The sequence below is a fragment of the Lethenteron reissneri genome, chromosome 8 (genome assembly GCF_015708825.2).
Source record: "Lethenteron reissneri isolate LAM-NWPU_2019-01 chromosome 8, ASM1570882v1, whole genome shotgun sequence".
NCBI lineage: Eukaryota > Metazoa > Chordata > Hyperoartia > Petromyzontiformes > Petromyzontidae > Lethenteron > Lethenteron reissneri.
The window spans coordinates 408564-422485 of record NC_083786.1 but is presented as its reverse complement, the minus strand read 5'-3'; positions in this window follow the sequence as shown (position 1 = coordinate 422485).

The window sequence follows — 13922 nt, the reverse complement described above, 5'->3', positions numbered from 1 at the left end:
CGGACCAGGGCAAAAAATGTTCGTTAAAACTATTGAAAGAGATCTGCGACCACTTGGGTACCAAGAAGGTGCGTACGTCGCCTTATCACCCCCAGACGGATGGTATGGTGGAGAGGTTACACAAAACCCTGACTTCGATGTTGTGCCAATGTGTCAATGAATCCCAGTCGGACTGGGACTTACATGTTCAGCGCGTGCTCGCCGCATATAGTTCCGCTCCGCACGCTTCTACCGGGTTTTCCCCGTTCTTTTTAATGTACGGAAGGGAGCATGACCTACTGATTGACGTGCAACTCAAGCCGCTGGAGAATTGTACGAAGATATTGAACCCCATGCGTCTTACTCTACAGAGATTGGCAGAAGCTAGGAAGGTGTCTCGGGGGAACTCGGCCCAGTGGCAGGCGGCCAACAAGCAGCTTGTCAAGCCCCACCAGTCCACTACTGTATGGACGCCAGGGGACAAGGCGTGGCTCCACTGCCCCCATGTCCCGGTTGGTACCTTCCCGAAATTCCACAAACCTTGGCAGGGCCCAGTCGAAGTGTTTTAGGTAAGGAGTCCACAGTGCGTGCAGATTCAGTATGGTCGCCGCCGCTGGTCTGTGTACCCGTCGCGGTTGAAACGTTTTTTTCCACCTGTCATTGGTCTTCCCTTCGCCTGACCCCCCACTGCTGGGCAGTTCTGCGCCTCGGGAGGCGCCGGGCTCATCTGATATTCTCCTGTCTGCTCCCGCAACCTCCGGAGAACCCGCACCCTCCTTGCTTGGCGGCCCGGCATCAAGGACTCGAGCGAAGACTACTCTGTTTAAATGACTATCCTCCGGCATTCACATGCACCTACAACCGTGGTCCATGGCCGCTGCTCGAGCCGGATGGGTCAATGGCTGAACCGGGCTCATCTTGTGCTCGGGCACGGTGTCACATATGTGGGGTGTAGTTGTGGGCTGTTCGGGGGGTTGGTCGGCCACTGTATTTAGTTGTTTTTTTTCCTTCCTTCCCACTTTTTCTCCCTACTCCTGTATATAGTGTAAATATCGTTGTATTACTCGTGCAGGATTATTTATTATTGTTTGTTGTTGTGTTAGGAGTTGGAGGCCCATATGTTGCATGTTTATATGTCGGTCAGCCAAGACAGCTGAGTTTCAGAAGGGGGGGGGGTGATGTAGAGACATTAATAGCATTTCTACAGCAGACAAGCCGACTACAACCACACCTGGTGAATAAGGGCGTACGTACCTTTCGACAGGGCCGACAGTGACATGGTGGGGTAGCAGGCCCGGTAGAGGATGGTACGATCCCAGAGGGAGAGAGGGGATGTGCCGATACGGAGCTTTAAAGGGGGGGCCAGAAATGGGGGCCCGGAAGGACATTTGACGCGGGCTCCGGTTCCGTCGCGAGAGACCGAGGAGGGGCGGTGGCCGGGGCGGAGCGAGGCGACGCTCGAGGATAAGGGGATCGGAGGCAGAGGGATTGGTGGTTGTCGGGGGTAAGAGCAGATGGTGCGATGTGGCTTCACGTCGGGGGACCGAGACCCCTTAGGATAGTGTAATTCCGAGTATGTTTAACTTGTAGCCCTGTTAAGTTGTTAATAAATCGTGGTGCCTCCAACCTGCTGTGTGTATGCCCCGTGAGATACACACTACATAACAAAAAACCTCTTGTGGAGTGTAGTCTTTGCCGGTGCTCACCCCAGCAGAAGGCGCTGTAACACTTTGTGGTAAGTCAACAGATATCATGCTAGAAGGATACTGGCCCTTGCCATGGGAATGTGTAATTTCCACAACTTGTTTACTGCACAATCCTATATTGTTTTTGCAAGTTGTTGATGGACATCTGCATGCTGTTTGCAGGCTGTTGGCTAGTTTTCTGTGTTCCTGTGCATCTGTGACTGGGTGTATTTAACACTGCACTGCCTAACAGGGAAACATTCTAGATGCAAATGCTGCGTAATGTTCTACGGCCCCCATGCTCCCATTGGTAGCCGCATTAATCATTTTAGTGTATCAGTAAAGCTATTTATTTTAACTTGGTATGAATGAAATGTGAGAATGCCATTCATTTAAGTTACATTATTGGTAAACACTTTATTCAGAGAAAACTTTGTTTTTTTCTCTCTCCAAAATACGTACTCAGATGACATTTGAGAACTACAGTGAGGGAAAAAAGTATTTGATCCCCTGCTGATGTTGTACGTTTGCCCACTGACAAAGAAATGATCAGTCTATAATTTTAATGGTATGATTATTTGAACAGTTAGAGACAGAATAACAACAACAAAATCCAGAAAAATGCATGTCAAAAATGTTATAAATTGATTTGCATTTTAATGAGGGAAATAAGTATTTGACCCCGTCTCAATCAGAAAGATTTCTGGCTCCCAGGTGTCTTTTATACAGGTGTAGTGGTGATACGCGCTGACAGTGGGGATCGTGGGGCAGCGCGTGGTGATTGGCTGTGTGCCGGTGACGCGCGCTGACGGTGAGGGATCACAGGGCAGCGCGGGGTCATGGGTTATGTGGTGGTGATTGGCTGTGTGTTGGTGACGCGCGCTGACAGGGAGTGATCGTGTGGCAGCGTGGGGCGATTGGTTGTGGAGTGGTAACACGCGCTGGGGAAACGGATCGTAGGAACAGCGCGCCGTGATTGGTCGACTAGTGGGTGCTCACATCGCGGTCCGCAAGAGGGCTATATAAGGCGGTGCGCGCGGGCGCTCGGGGAGTTGGTGACCAGCGAAGACTGAAGACGGCGGAGGAAGAGATAGGGCCCTGCGGCACCTAGTTCCGCTGTCCTTGTAAGGACCGGGGCTCTGTGTGACCCAGAGGCGGGACCCTGGGACCCGGGGCCGAATGTCCGTGTGAGGGCCGGCTCGCGGGACCCAGAGGTTGTGACCCACGCCCAAGCTTGGGGTGGGTCTGTAGGCTCCATGGACGTTACGGGGCTGGAATGCAGTGTGAGCATGCAGTGTGAGCATGCAGCGTAAGCTATAGTAACTACACGTGTCAGTGGAGTGTGTAGCGGGAGAAGTAGTGACCACACGTGTCAGTGGAGTGTGTAGTGTGAGAATAGAGACCACACGTTGTATCGTAACAAGTCAAGATTTAATAAAAGAGTGTGCTACCCGTCAAGTGGTTTCCTGCCGTCATTCAGAATACTTCAACTGGCGTCAGAAGTGAAACAGTCTTCCAGGCATGGATACAAGGAAGACCCGTCGGACTCACGGGAATGACCGCGAGGATAACCTTGACGACTCGGGCCAGCTGGCATCGGGGGGAGAGGACGAGGAAATGCCGACGCCGCAGGACCCGCCAAGGGCGCCGGACGAGCGACTGAGGACCGAGGCCGTACTCCGCGAGGCGCACTCCCGTCTGGCAGAGCTGCTGTTCGCCGCCGCGTCCATCCTGGCAGAAATCAACACAGCAGGAGGAGCGGGGACATCAAAGGACATTCAGCAAGCGCGGCCCGCAGATTCCCGCCAAAATGACTTGGCGATTCCCGCCATTTCAACTGCGCGGCCATCTTTTGGCGGGAACGGCGAGCAACACGTGGCGGCGGTTCTCCACGCGCGCCCGCTCACGTCATCAACGCGCGCCGCGGACCGCCATCAGCCGCCCGCCATTGGGGCCGCCATCTTGCAGACCGACGGTGCGGCAGAGAGGAACCACGTGGCAGAGGACGACTTCATTTTCCAGCAGCGCCTTCCCACATTGTCAGCCTTCAAGGCGGAGGGCGGGGACTGGGGCGCATTCCAGCGCAGGTTTCTGGCGCATCAGGAGATGTCGGCCTGGTCCGACGCTACGGCGCTGCGGGCACTGCCTGCCATGTTGGACGACGACGCGCTCGCGGCCTTCAGGTCCGCACAGAGGTCGGACCGCTCCACGCTCAAGGCGGCGCTGGGTCTCATGGCCAAGGTCTACGGACCTCCCTCGGCGTGTCGCCATCACTTTTATGCCCGACGGAAGGCAGACACGGAGACCGCCCTCGCTTACCGCACGGCGTTGTTGGCTCTCGCCGACGCCGCATTTCCTCGTATGGACGAGGAGGTCAGGACGCGATGGTCTTGGAGCAGCTGCTCAAATTGGCGCAGGACCTGGGGGTCCCCATCAACACGGCCGACGATGTCGATATTTCTTCGTTGCGGGTCGCAACAAGTATACAGGCATACGAGGTCCTCCAGCGTAAACAGGGGGCCGTCTGCACTGCTGCCGTGGCCTCAGCTCCGGGCCCGGTCGTCACCGAGCCCCAAGTCATCGGCCCACGGGAGGAGGCGTTCACCGCTGGACGACCGGGGGACTGGAGGTCGGGGGGTCGTTCGCCTCTGCGATCGGCCCGCAAGCCGGAGCAACCGAGACCTTCGACGTCCCTCATCACGTGTTACAACTGCGGCCTCCGGGGCCACGTGGCGTCCGGTTGCCGCGCTCCTCGTCAGCGCACCCTGGGACCTCGGCTGGACAACGACCAAGGCCCCAAGTCATCCCTACTACCCCCGGCAAGTCGCGGCACTTCACATGCTCGGCCTACATGCACGACACACATGGGCCGTGGCGTTGCGGCGGAGGAAGGCCGGTTAGGGATCGGGGATTCGGTTCGGCGAGGGGGGTTCGTGCGGGACCGAGGGGACATTGAATGGTCTGAGTTGGGGCACAGGATAGTGGCTGCGTCGGCGGGATCATCGGTCGTTACGGGATTCATTGACGGGGTCGAGGTCAGGATGTTGGTGGACACGGGGGCGTCGGCGACTATTATATCAGACCTCATTTACAACATTCTCCCCATCCAATGTAGACCTCTGCTCCCGGTCGACGTGCCATTTTACGCGGCAAATGGGGGCTCGTTGGGCATTGTCGGCCAAATTAGGGCGTCCATTTGCATTGGAGATATTAAATTGTCGGGACCCGTTTTCGTTTCTTCTTCCTTAGCGGTCCCTTGTCTGTTGGGCACAGATTTCTTGGCTAAAATGCCCATTAAAATTCTCATCGATCAGCGTTGCATTGAGTTACCATCGGGTCGCCGTATTTCATTTTTGACGAATCCTACCGAAATTCGGACGGCGTGCGCTACGATACAAGCGCTGGCGACGCAGACCATGCACGTGCCCCCGGGTTCACAGATGTTAATTCCCCTCCGGTTGAGAAAACCATTGGTTGGAGAGACCTCGGAACGAGGCATGCTTTTGGGTCCTTCTAATAGGGCTGTGGGGGGTCTCGATTTGTCGGTGGCTCACACTTTGGTTCGGGCTGACAGGGACCCATTCGTAATGGTTTTAAATGCTGGTTCGCGGCCGGCCGTTATTCAGCAGGGCACTGTACTAGCTCACGCGGCACGGGTCCCTGCGGAGGAGCGCCTAGTTGCACAGGTTGACCCAAGCCCGACGCAGAACAATCCATCGAGGGAGGACCTTGAATGGGTCGATTCGCTGTGCGCAGACTCGACCCATTTGTCAGCGGTACAGTTGGGTGCGCTGCGTGCGTTACTGATTGAATTTTCGGACGTCTTCAGTAAGCATAAATATGACATTGGGTGCACGGACCTGTTGCACCACCACATTGAAACAGGCGATGCGGCACCGGTCAGGCTAAATCCCTTCCGGCTGAGTCCTGTTGAAAAGGAACACGTTCAGTCGGCCGTTAACGATATGCTGGCGGCCGACATTATTTCACCTTCTTCCAGTCCATGGGGAGCACCTATTGTGCTGGTTAAAAAGCAAGACGGGTCCTTGCGATTTTGCGTAGATTTCCGTCGCCTGAATAAGATATCCGTGGCTGACGCGTATCCGCTCCCCAGGATGGACGAGTCCCTCGATGCATTATCTGGCGAGCGATATTTTTCGACTCTGGATTTGTTGTCGGGATTCTGGCAGCTGCCACTCGACAACGAGTCTAGACCCAAGACGGCATTTCGGACTCCAGGGGGCCTGTTCCAGTTTAACCGGTTACCCATGGGTCTTCACTCCGCTCCCGCGACGTTTCAGCGCCTTATGGAGTTGGTTTTGTCGGGCTTGCAATGGGATACTTGCTTGATTTACCTAGACGATGTCATTGTTTTCAGTAAAACGTTCGAGGAACACCTCCAGCGATTGAGAGGGGTGTTCTTGCGGATGCGATCGGCTAAATTAAAGTTTAAACCGGCCAAATGCCACCTTCTTCGTAAGTCCGTGAGGTACTTGGGCCACATTGTCGATTCTTCGGGGATCTCTACCGATCCCGCGAAGACGAACTGTGTCAGTTCATGGCCAACGCCCACGTCGGTTTCGGACGTGCGCAGTTTCATCGGTTTTGCTTCTTATTACCGCCGATTCGTTGAGCATTTCGCCACCATTGCAAAACCCTTGCACGCTCTAACGGCAAAAGGAGTCAAGTTCCGATGGGGACCGGAGGAGGAGGCCGCATTCTGCTCCCTCCGGGACGCCTTGGTGGGTGCCCCGCCCTTGCGTTACCCTGATTTTACAAGTCCCTTCTTGCTAGACACGGATGCTAGCAACACGGGCATTGGGGGGGTACTCTCACAGGTTGTCGGGGGAGTCGAAAGGGTGGTTGCCTATGGTAGCAGGGTTTTGTCGCCGGCGGAGCAGCGCTACTGCGTCACCCGTCGCGAGTTGCTGGCTATTGTTTTATTTGTACAACAATTTAGACCATACCTCTATGGCCGTCACTTTACGGTCCGGACGAACCACGCGGCACTTCAGTATTCATTGCGGGTTGCCCAACCCTCGGGCCAATTGTCACGGTGGTTGGAAGTCCTCTAGGACTATCAGTTCACGACCACATACCGAAAGGGGTTGCGCCACACTAACGCCGATGCCCTGTCGCGATTGTCACCTTGTCACAAATGTGCGTGCTTAATGGGATCGGCGCGCTGTAAACCGCCAGCTGCGGAAAGTATGGGGGCGTTCGCCGCGACCGCGGATGCACCGATCGGCGATGTTCCCGCTGCCCCTGAAGGAGTGGACTCGCTGCTCTCATTGTCGCTGATTGAGTGGGGCTGTCTCCAAATGGCCGACAGCTCCCTGCTCGCGCTGCACCGCAGGGTGGGGGGTCCCGAGGAGGGCCGGGAACGGACTGGCTCCTGGGTACTCAAGCAGGGCCTGTTAATGAGATGGGACAATTTGTCCCGGCGGCACGCACTCGTGGTGCCTTTCGCTGTGCGGGGGAAAGTTGTCCTGGCCCCACATGAACGCCTCTTGCATTTAGGGGTCAACAAAACGCTTGCTTTGCTTCAGCGTGACTATTATTGGCCGGGGATGGGGAGTGATGTGGTGAACATTCTAAAGGGGTGCGTTGATTGCGCCAGACGAAAACCGCCGGCCGTGGCGTCGAATCCACCGCTGCAATCTATTCAGGTTTCGCGCACTAACGAGCTCGTTGCGCTCGATATTTTGGGGCCTTTTCCAGTCACGCCGAGGGGAAATAAGTACCTGTTGGTTGGTGTCGAGTACTTTACCCGGTGGCCTATGGCGTGGCCACTCGCCAACCAGTCGGCGGCGGCTGTGATGGACGCCTTTGTCCAGGGCTACGTCCTGGACAAGTGGGCTCCCGAACGCTTGCTAACCGACCAAGGGAAAATTTTTTCTAGTAAATTGCTGCAAGAGGTGTGCGACCTATTGGGTACTAAGAAGGTGCGTACCTCCCCGTACCACCCACAGACAGACGGGATGGTGGAGCGACTCCACAGGACTTTGACTTCTATGCTGTGCCAGCAGGTGTGCGAGGCACATGTTGACTGGGACCTGCAGGTCCCGGGGGTCCTCGCCGCGTATAGAATGGCCCCCCATGCAGCAACGGGATTTTCCCCATTCTATCTGATGTATGGTCGGGAGGCCGACCCGCCCATGGAAACGCAGCTGGGACTATCCGCGCCACGAACGAATTCGAAATTGGCTGAACATATTAAATTTAACATTCATAAGCTGACCGAGGCACGGGAGGCCGCACGGCTTAATTCGCGGGCTCGCCAAATTGCCAACGAGCGTTTGCGTGCACGGAAGGTGTCCGTGCACATCTGGAAACCAGGCGATAGGGCCTGGCTGCACTGCCCTCAGGCACCTTTGGCTACGTCGCCTAAATTGTTGAAGCCATGGCGGGGACCCGTGGAAGTCGTGCGGGTTGCACGCCCCCAGTGTGTTCAGATAAAATGGGGAAAGCGCCGTTGGTACGTCCACCCCTCCCGACTGAAACCGTTCTCGCCTCCATATGGCCTCCCTTTGTGTCGTGAGGGCCGAGCATGTGACGTGACCGACGACCCGAGGGGGGAAATGTCTCCGCCTGATCCTCACATGTCTCCGCCTGATCCGCTCCCAGGTGTCTCGGAACTGACAGCTGCCGACCACCGGCGGCCGGATCCCCGCGGCGTGCCCGGTCCTTCCAGGCCCGATCCGCGCCTTCCAGGGCTGCCGGAGCCACCAGACGGTCGTCAGTGTCCCGTCCCATACGATGGACCGGCCAGGCGGACTCGCGCTCAGTTGCGCAACTTTTCTTGACCAACCGAATGAGGGGCCGATGCGGCCGGAGCGCCTCGTCACTGCGTTCCTCTTCCGCTCAACCGCTCCATCATCCCGGTGGAGGAGCGAGTGGAGCGGGGGGGGGGGGGATCGATAGTCACAGAGACACTGGACACGTTCCTTTTCTCGGACTTGCTTTTATTGTGTTGTTCGTCGGTTTGTACATAACTTGTTGTCCAGGTGTTGTGTGTTGTTGTTGTTTTTTTTATTGTGTTGTTGTCGGTTTGTACATAGATTGTTGTTTGGTGTTATGTCATTGTGTTGTTGTTGTTGTGTTACGGGGCACACTGGGGGGGTTAGGGTTTTGTTGTGTTACTATTGTTGTTGTTGTTGTGTTGTTTAGCAGCCGGGCCGGCTGCGAGCTATGTGGGAGGGGGTGATGTAGTGGTGATACGCGCTGACAGTGGGGATCGTGGGGCAGCGCGTGGTGATTGGCTGTGTGCCGGTGACGCGCGCTGACGGTGAGGGATCACAGGGCAGCGCGGGGTCATGGGTTATGTGGTGGTGATTGGCTGTGTGTTGGTGACGCGCGCTGACAGGGAGTGATCGTGTGGCAGCGCGGGGCGATTGGTTGTGGAGTGGTAACACGCGCTGGGGAAACGGATCGTAGGAACAGCGCGCCGTGATTGGTCGACTAGTGGGTGCTCACATCGCGGTCCGCAAGAGGGCTATATAAGGCGGTGCGCGCGGGCGCTCGGGGAGTTGGTGACCAGCGAAGACTGAAGACGGCGGAGGAAGAGATAGGGCCCTGCGGCACCTAGTTCCGCTGTCCTTGTAAGGACCGGGGCTCTGTGTGACCCAGAGGCGGGACCCTGGGACCCGGGGCCGAACGTCCGTGTGAGGGCCGGCTCGCGGGACCCAGAGGTTGTGACCCACGCCCAAGCTTGGGGTGGGTCTGTAGGCTCCATGGACGTTACGGGGCTGGAATGCAGTGTGAGCATGCAGTGTGAGCATGCAGCGTAAGCTATAGTAACTACACGTGTCAGTGGAGTGTGTAGCGGGAGAAGTAGTGACCACACGTGTCAGTGGAGTGTGTAGTGTGAGAATAGAGACCACACGTTGTATCGTAACAAGTCAAGATTTAATAAAAGAGTGTGCTACCCGTCAAGTGGTTTCCTGCCGTCATTCAGAATACTTCACAGGTAACGAGCTGCGATTAGGAGCACACTCTTAAAGGGAGTGCTCTTAATCTCAGCTTGTCACCTGTATAAAAGACACCTGTTCCCTGAAGCAATCCATCAATCAGATTCCAAACTCTCCACCATGACCAAGACCAAAGAGCTCTCCAAGGATGTTAGGGACAAGATTGTAGACCTACACAAGGCTGGAATGGGCTACAAGACCATCGCCAAGCAGCTTGGTGAGGTGACAACAGTTGGTGCGATTATTCGCAAATGGAAGAAATACAAAATAACTATCAATCTCCCTCGGCCTGGGGCTCCATGCAAGATCTCACCTCATGGAGTTGCAATGATCATGAGAACGGTGAGGAATCAGCCCAGAACTACACGTGAGGATCTTGTCAATGATCTCAAGGCAGCTGGGACCATAGTCACCAAGAAAACAGTTGGTAACACATTACGCCGTGAAGGACTGAAATTCTGCAGTGCCCGCAAGGTCCCCCTGTTCAAGAAAGCACATATACATGCCCGTCTGAAGTTTGCCAATGAACATCTAAATGATTCAGAGGACAACTGGGTGAAAGTGTTGTGGTCAAATGAGACCAAAATGGAGCTCTTTGGCATCAACTCAACTCGCCGTGTTTGGAGGAGGAATACTGCCTATGACCCCAAGAACACCATCCCCACCTTCTTGGTTCTTTCGGTAAAGTCACGTAGAATGGAAGTAATAAAATAATAAAAATAAAACATATTTTTTATTTTTATTATTTCGGTAAAGTCACGTAGAACCAAGAAGATGAATCCCTGCAGTCACGAAAGCTTTAAATCGAAACCATCCCCACCGTCAAATATGGAGGTGGAAATATTATGCTTTGGGGGTGTTTTTCTGCTAAGGGGACAGGACAACTTCACCGCATCAAAGGGACGATGGACGGGGCCATGTACCGTCAAATATTGGGTGAAAACCTCCTTCCCTCAGCCAGGGCATTGAAAATGGGTCGTGGATGGGTATTCCAGCATAATGACCCAAAACACGCGAGCCAAGGCAACAAAGGAGTGGCTCAAGAAGAAGCACATTAAAGTCCTGGAGTGGCCTAGCCAGTCTCCAGACCTTAATATCATAGAAAATCTGTGGAGGGAGCTGAAGGTTTGAGTTGCCATACGTCAGCCTCGAAACCTTAATGACTTGGAGAAGATCTGCAAAGAGGAGTGGGACAAAATCCCTCCTGAGATGTGTGCAAACCTGGTGGCCAACTACAAGAACCGTCTGACCTCTGTGATTGCCAACAAGGGTTTTGTCACCAAGTACTAAGTCATGTTTTGCAGAGGGGTCAAATACTTATTTTCCTCATTAAAATGCAAATCAATTTATAACATTTTTGACATGCATTTTTCTGGATTTTGTTGTTATTCTGTCTCTCACTGTTCAAATAACCCTACCATTAAAATTATAGACTGATCATTTCTTTGTCAGTGGGCAAACGTACAAAATTAGCAGGGGATCAAATACTTTTTTCCCTCACTGTATACAGTTCAGCACTTCTTCTGTCTTAGTGGCCAACGAAGGAATGTCCTTGCATTGGCCGGGTAGTGGTGTTGAACAGGCTGCATACAGTGGGCACTCATCCAATACAGCGCAGCGCAACACCCAGGGCGCAGCGCAACACCCAGGGCGCAGCGCAACACCCAGGGCGCAGCGCAACACCCAGGGCGCAGCGCAACACCCAGGGCGCAGCGCAACACCCAGGGCGCAGCGCAACACCCAGGGCGCAGTGCAAAACAAAGTCCAGCACAACACCCAGAGTGCGGCGCAACACCCAGGGCGCAGTACAAAACAACGTACAATAAACACCTGGAATACAGTACCAAAAAGTACTGTAGTACAATACCCATAGTACAGGACAAAACACAGTACAACACCACTCAGAGTTACAGCACAGAATGGAGTACAGTACAAACGCTAAGTACAATACAAAGTTGGGCATTAACCATGTTTGGCTTTAAACGGTAGTGTAAAATGCAGTATAGTACAAGCCCAAAGCATAGCACAGAACAAATCACAGTACAAAGAGCACAGTATAAAAGAACATACAGTGCAGTTACACCCCAGACTGCAGTATAAGTAGGACAGAACCCAGACTACACTACAAAAAGCACAGTACTACGCCTAGAGCTCAGTACAAAACACAAAGTACAATACAGCACCCATAGTACGAGATAAACCAGGTACAGTATAAAGTACAGTCTAACCCGCATTCCGTATACGATTACAGTATGACAGTGCAGCACAACACCCAGAGTACAGTCTAAAAAAATTAACCCGTAAAAAAAAGTTTTTCACTATAAATCCTTTATATGCGTGGCATCGGTTTTATTTTATTATTCATTTCTGTTTTTCTTGAGTAAGAGTTTCATTTTTATCACATTGGTATTTTAAATTAAATATGAAAAAAAGAAAATCCTAAAAAGTGGAAAATTTTGGAAAAAAATTTTCACGAAAATAAATTGTCACGCACAACGAGTCTGTGTGCAAAATGTCAGCTCGATTGGATCACGGGAAGTGGGTTAAAAAACGACCGAAAGATTTGCACGGTCGTAAGCGCGCAAGCAAGTGAACTTAATATAAAGGATTTAAAAAATTAACCCGTTTATACAAAGTTTTTCACTATAAATCCTTTATATGCGTGGCGGCTAGTCTTCTCGTCCTCTGGCTTGAGATGGCTGCTACCTATGGGTCAGATGATTGTCTGCCAGCATTAAGCAATTGGTAATTAAATATTTTTTAAAAATTCCCTAAACAGTGTAACATTTTTGAAAAAAAATTTCACGAAAATTAATTGTCACGCACAACGAGTCTGTGTGGAAAATGTCAGCTCGATTGGATCACGGGAAGTGTGTTAAAAAACGACCGAAAGATTTTCACGGTCATAAGCAAGCAAGCACGCAAGCAAGCAAGCGAACTTAATATAAAGGATTTAAAAAATTAACCCGTAAAAACAAAGTTTTTCACTATAAATCCTTTATATGCGTGGCATCGGTTTTATTTTGTTATTCATTTCTGTTTTTCTTGAGTAAGAGTTTCATTTCTATCACATTGGTATTTAAAATTAAATATGAAAAAAAAATTCCTAAAAAGTGGGAAATTTTTTAAAAAAATTTTCACGAAAATAAATTGTCACGCACAACGAGTCTGTGTGGCAAAATGTCAGCTCGATTGGATCACGGGAAGTGGGTTAAAAAACGACCGAAAGATTTGCACGGTCGTAAGCAAGCACGCAAGCACGCAAGCAAGCAAGCAAGCGAACTTAATATAAAGGATTTAACAAGTAAAGCCGTAAAAACAAAGCTTTTCACTATAAATCCTTTATATGCGTGGCGGCTAGAGTCTTCTCGTCCTCTGGCTTGAGATGGCTGCCACCTATGGGTCAGATGATTGTCTGCCAGTATTAAGCAATTGGTAATTAAATATTTAATTTATTTTCCCTAAACAGTGTAAAATTTTGGGAATTTTTTTCACGAACATTAATTGTCATGCACAACGAGTCTGTGTGGAAAATGTCAGCTCGATTGGATCACGGGAAGTGGGTTAAAAAACGAGCGAAAGATTTGCACGGTCCTAAGCAAGCAAGCGAACTTAATATAAAGGATTTAAAAATACATTCGCCTGTGGAGGACGCGGGGATCGATCCCGCGACCTTTGGCATGGGAAGCGAGGGCGCTACCCACTGCGCTACTCCGCCACGGCCTGTGGAGGGGTTACGCTCTGGGCTCCTACACTGTGACGTTCAGCCAAAGCCATGAATGAGTTCTATTTGAATAAATGTAAAATACAAATTTTTTGCCTAAAAAGTGTAAAATTTTTAATAAAAATTTTCACGAACATTAATTGTTTCGCACAACGAGTCTGTGTGGAAAATGTCAGCTCGATTGGATCACGGGAAGTGGGTTAAAAAACGATCCGAAAGATTTGCACGGTCGTAAGCAAGCAAGCAAGCACGCAAGCCAGCAAGCACGCAAGCAAGCAAGCGAACTTAATATAAAGGATTTAAAAAATAGTCTAAACCCACAGTGTATTTCAACACCCAGTCGGGTACAAAATAAGGTACAACACCCAGAGTACAACACCTAGAGTACATTACAAAAATAGTACAGAGCATATTCTTAGGTTTTTTCGGTAAAGTCACGTCGGTAAAACATTAAAATTAATAAAAGTAAAATAAAATAAAAATCACGACGTTTCGGAGGCAACACAAGCTTCCGTCTTCAGGTGGAACCGTCACAGCCACGACAGCTGTATCAAGTAAATGAGA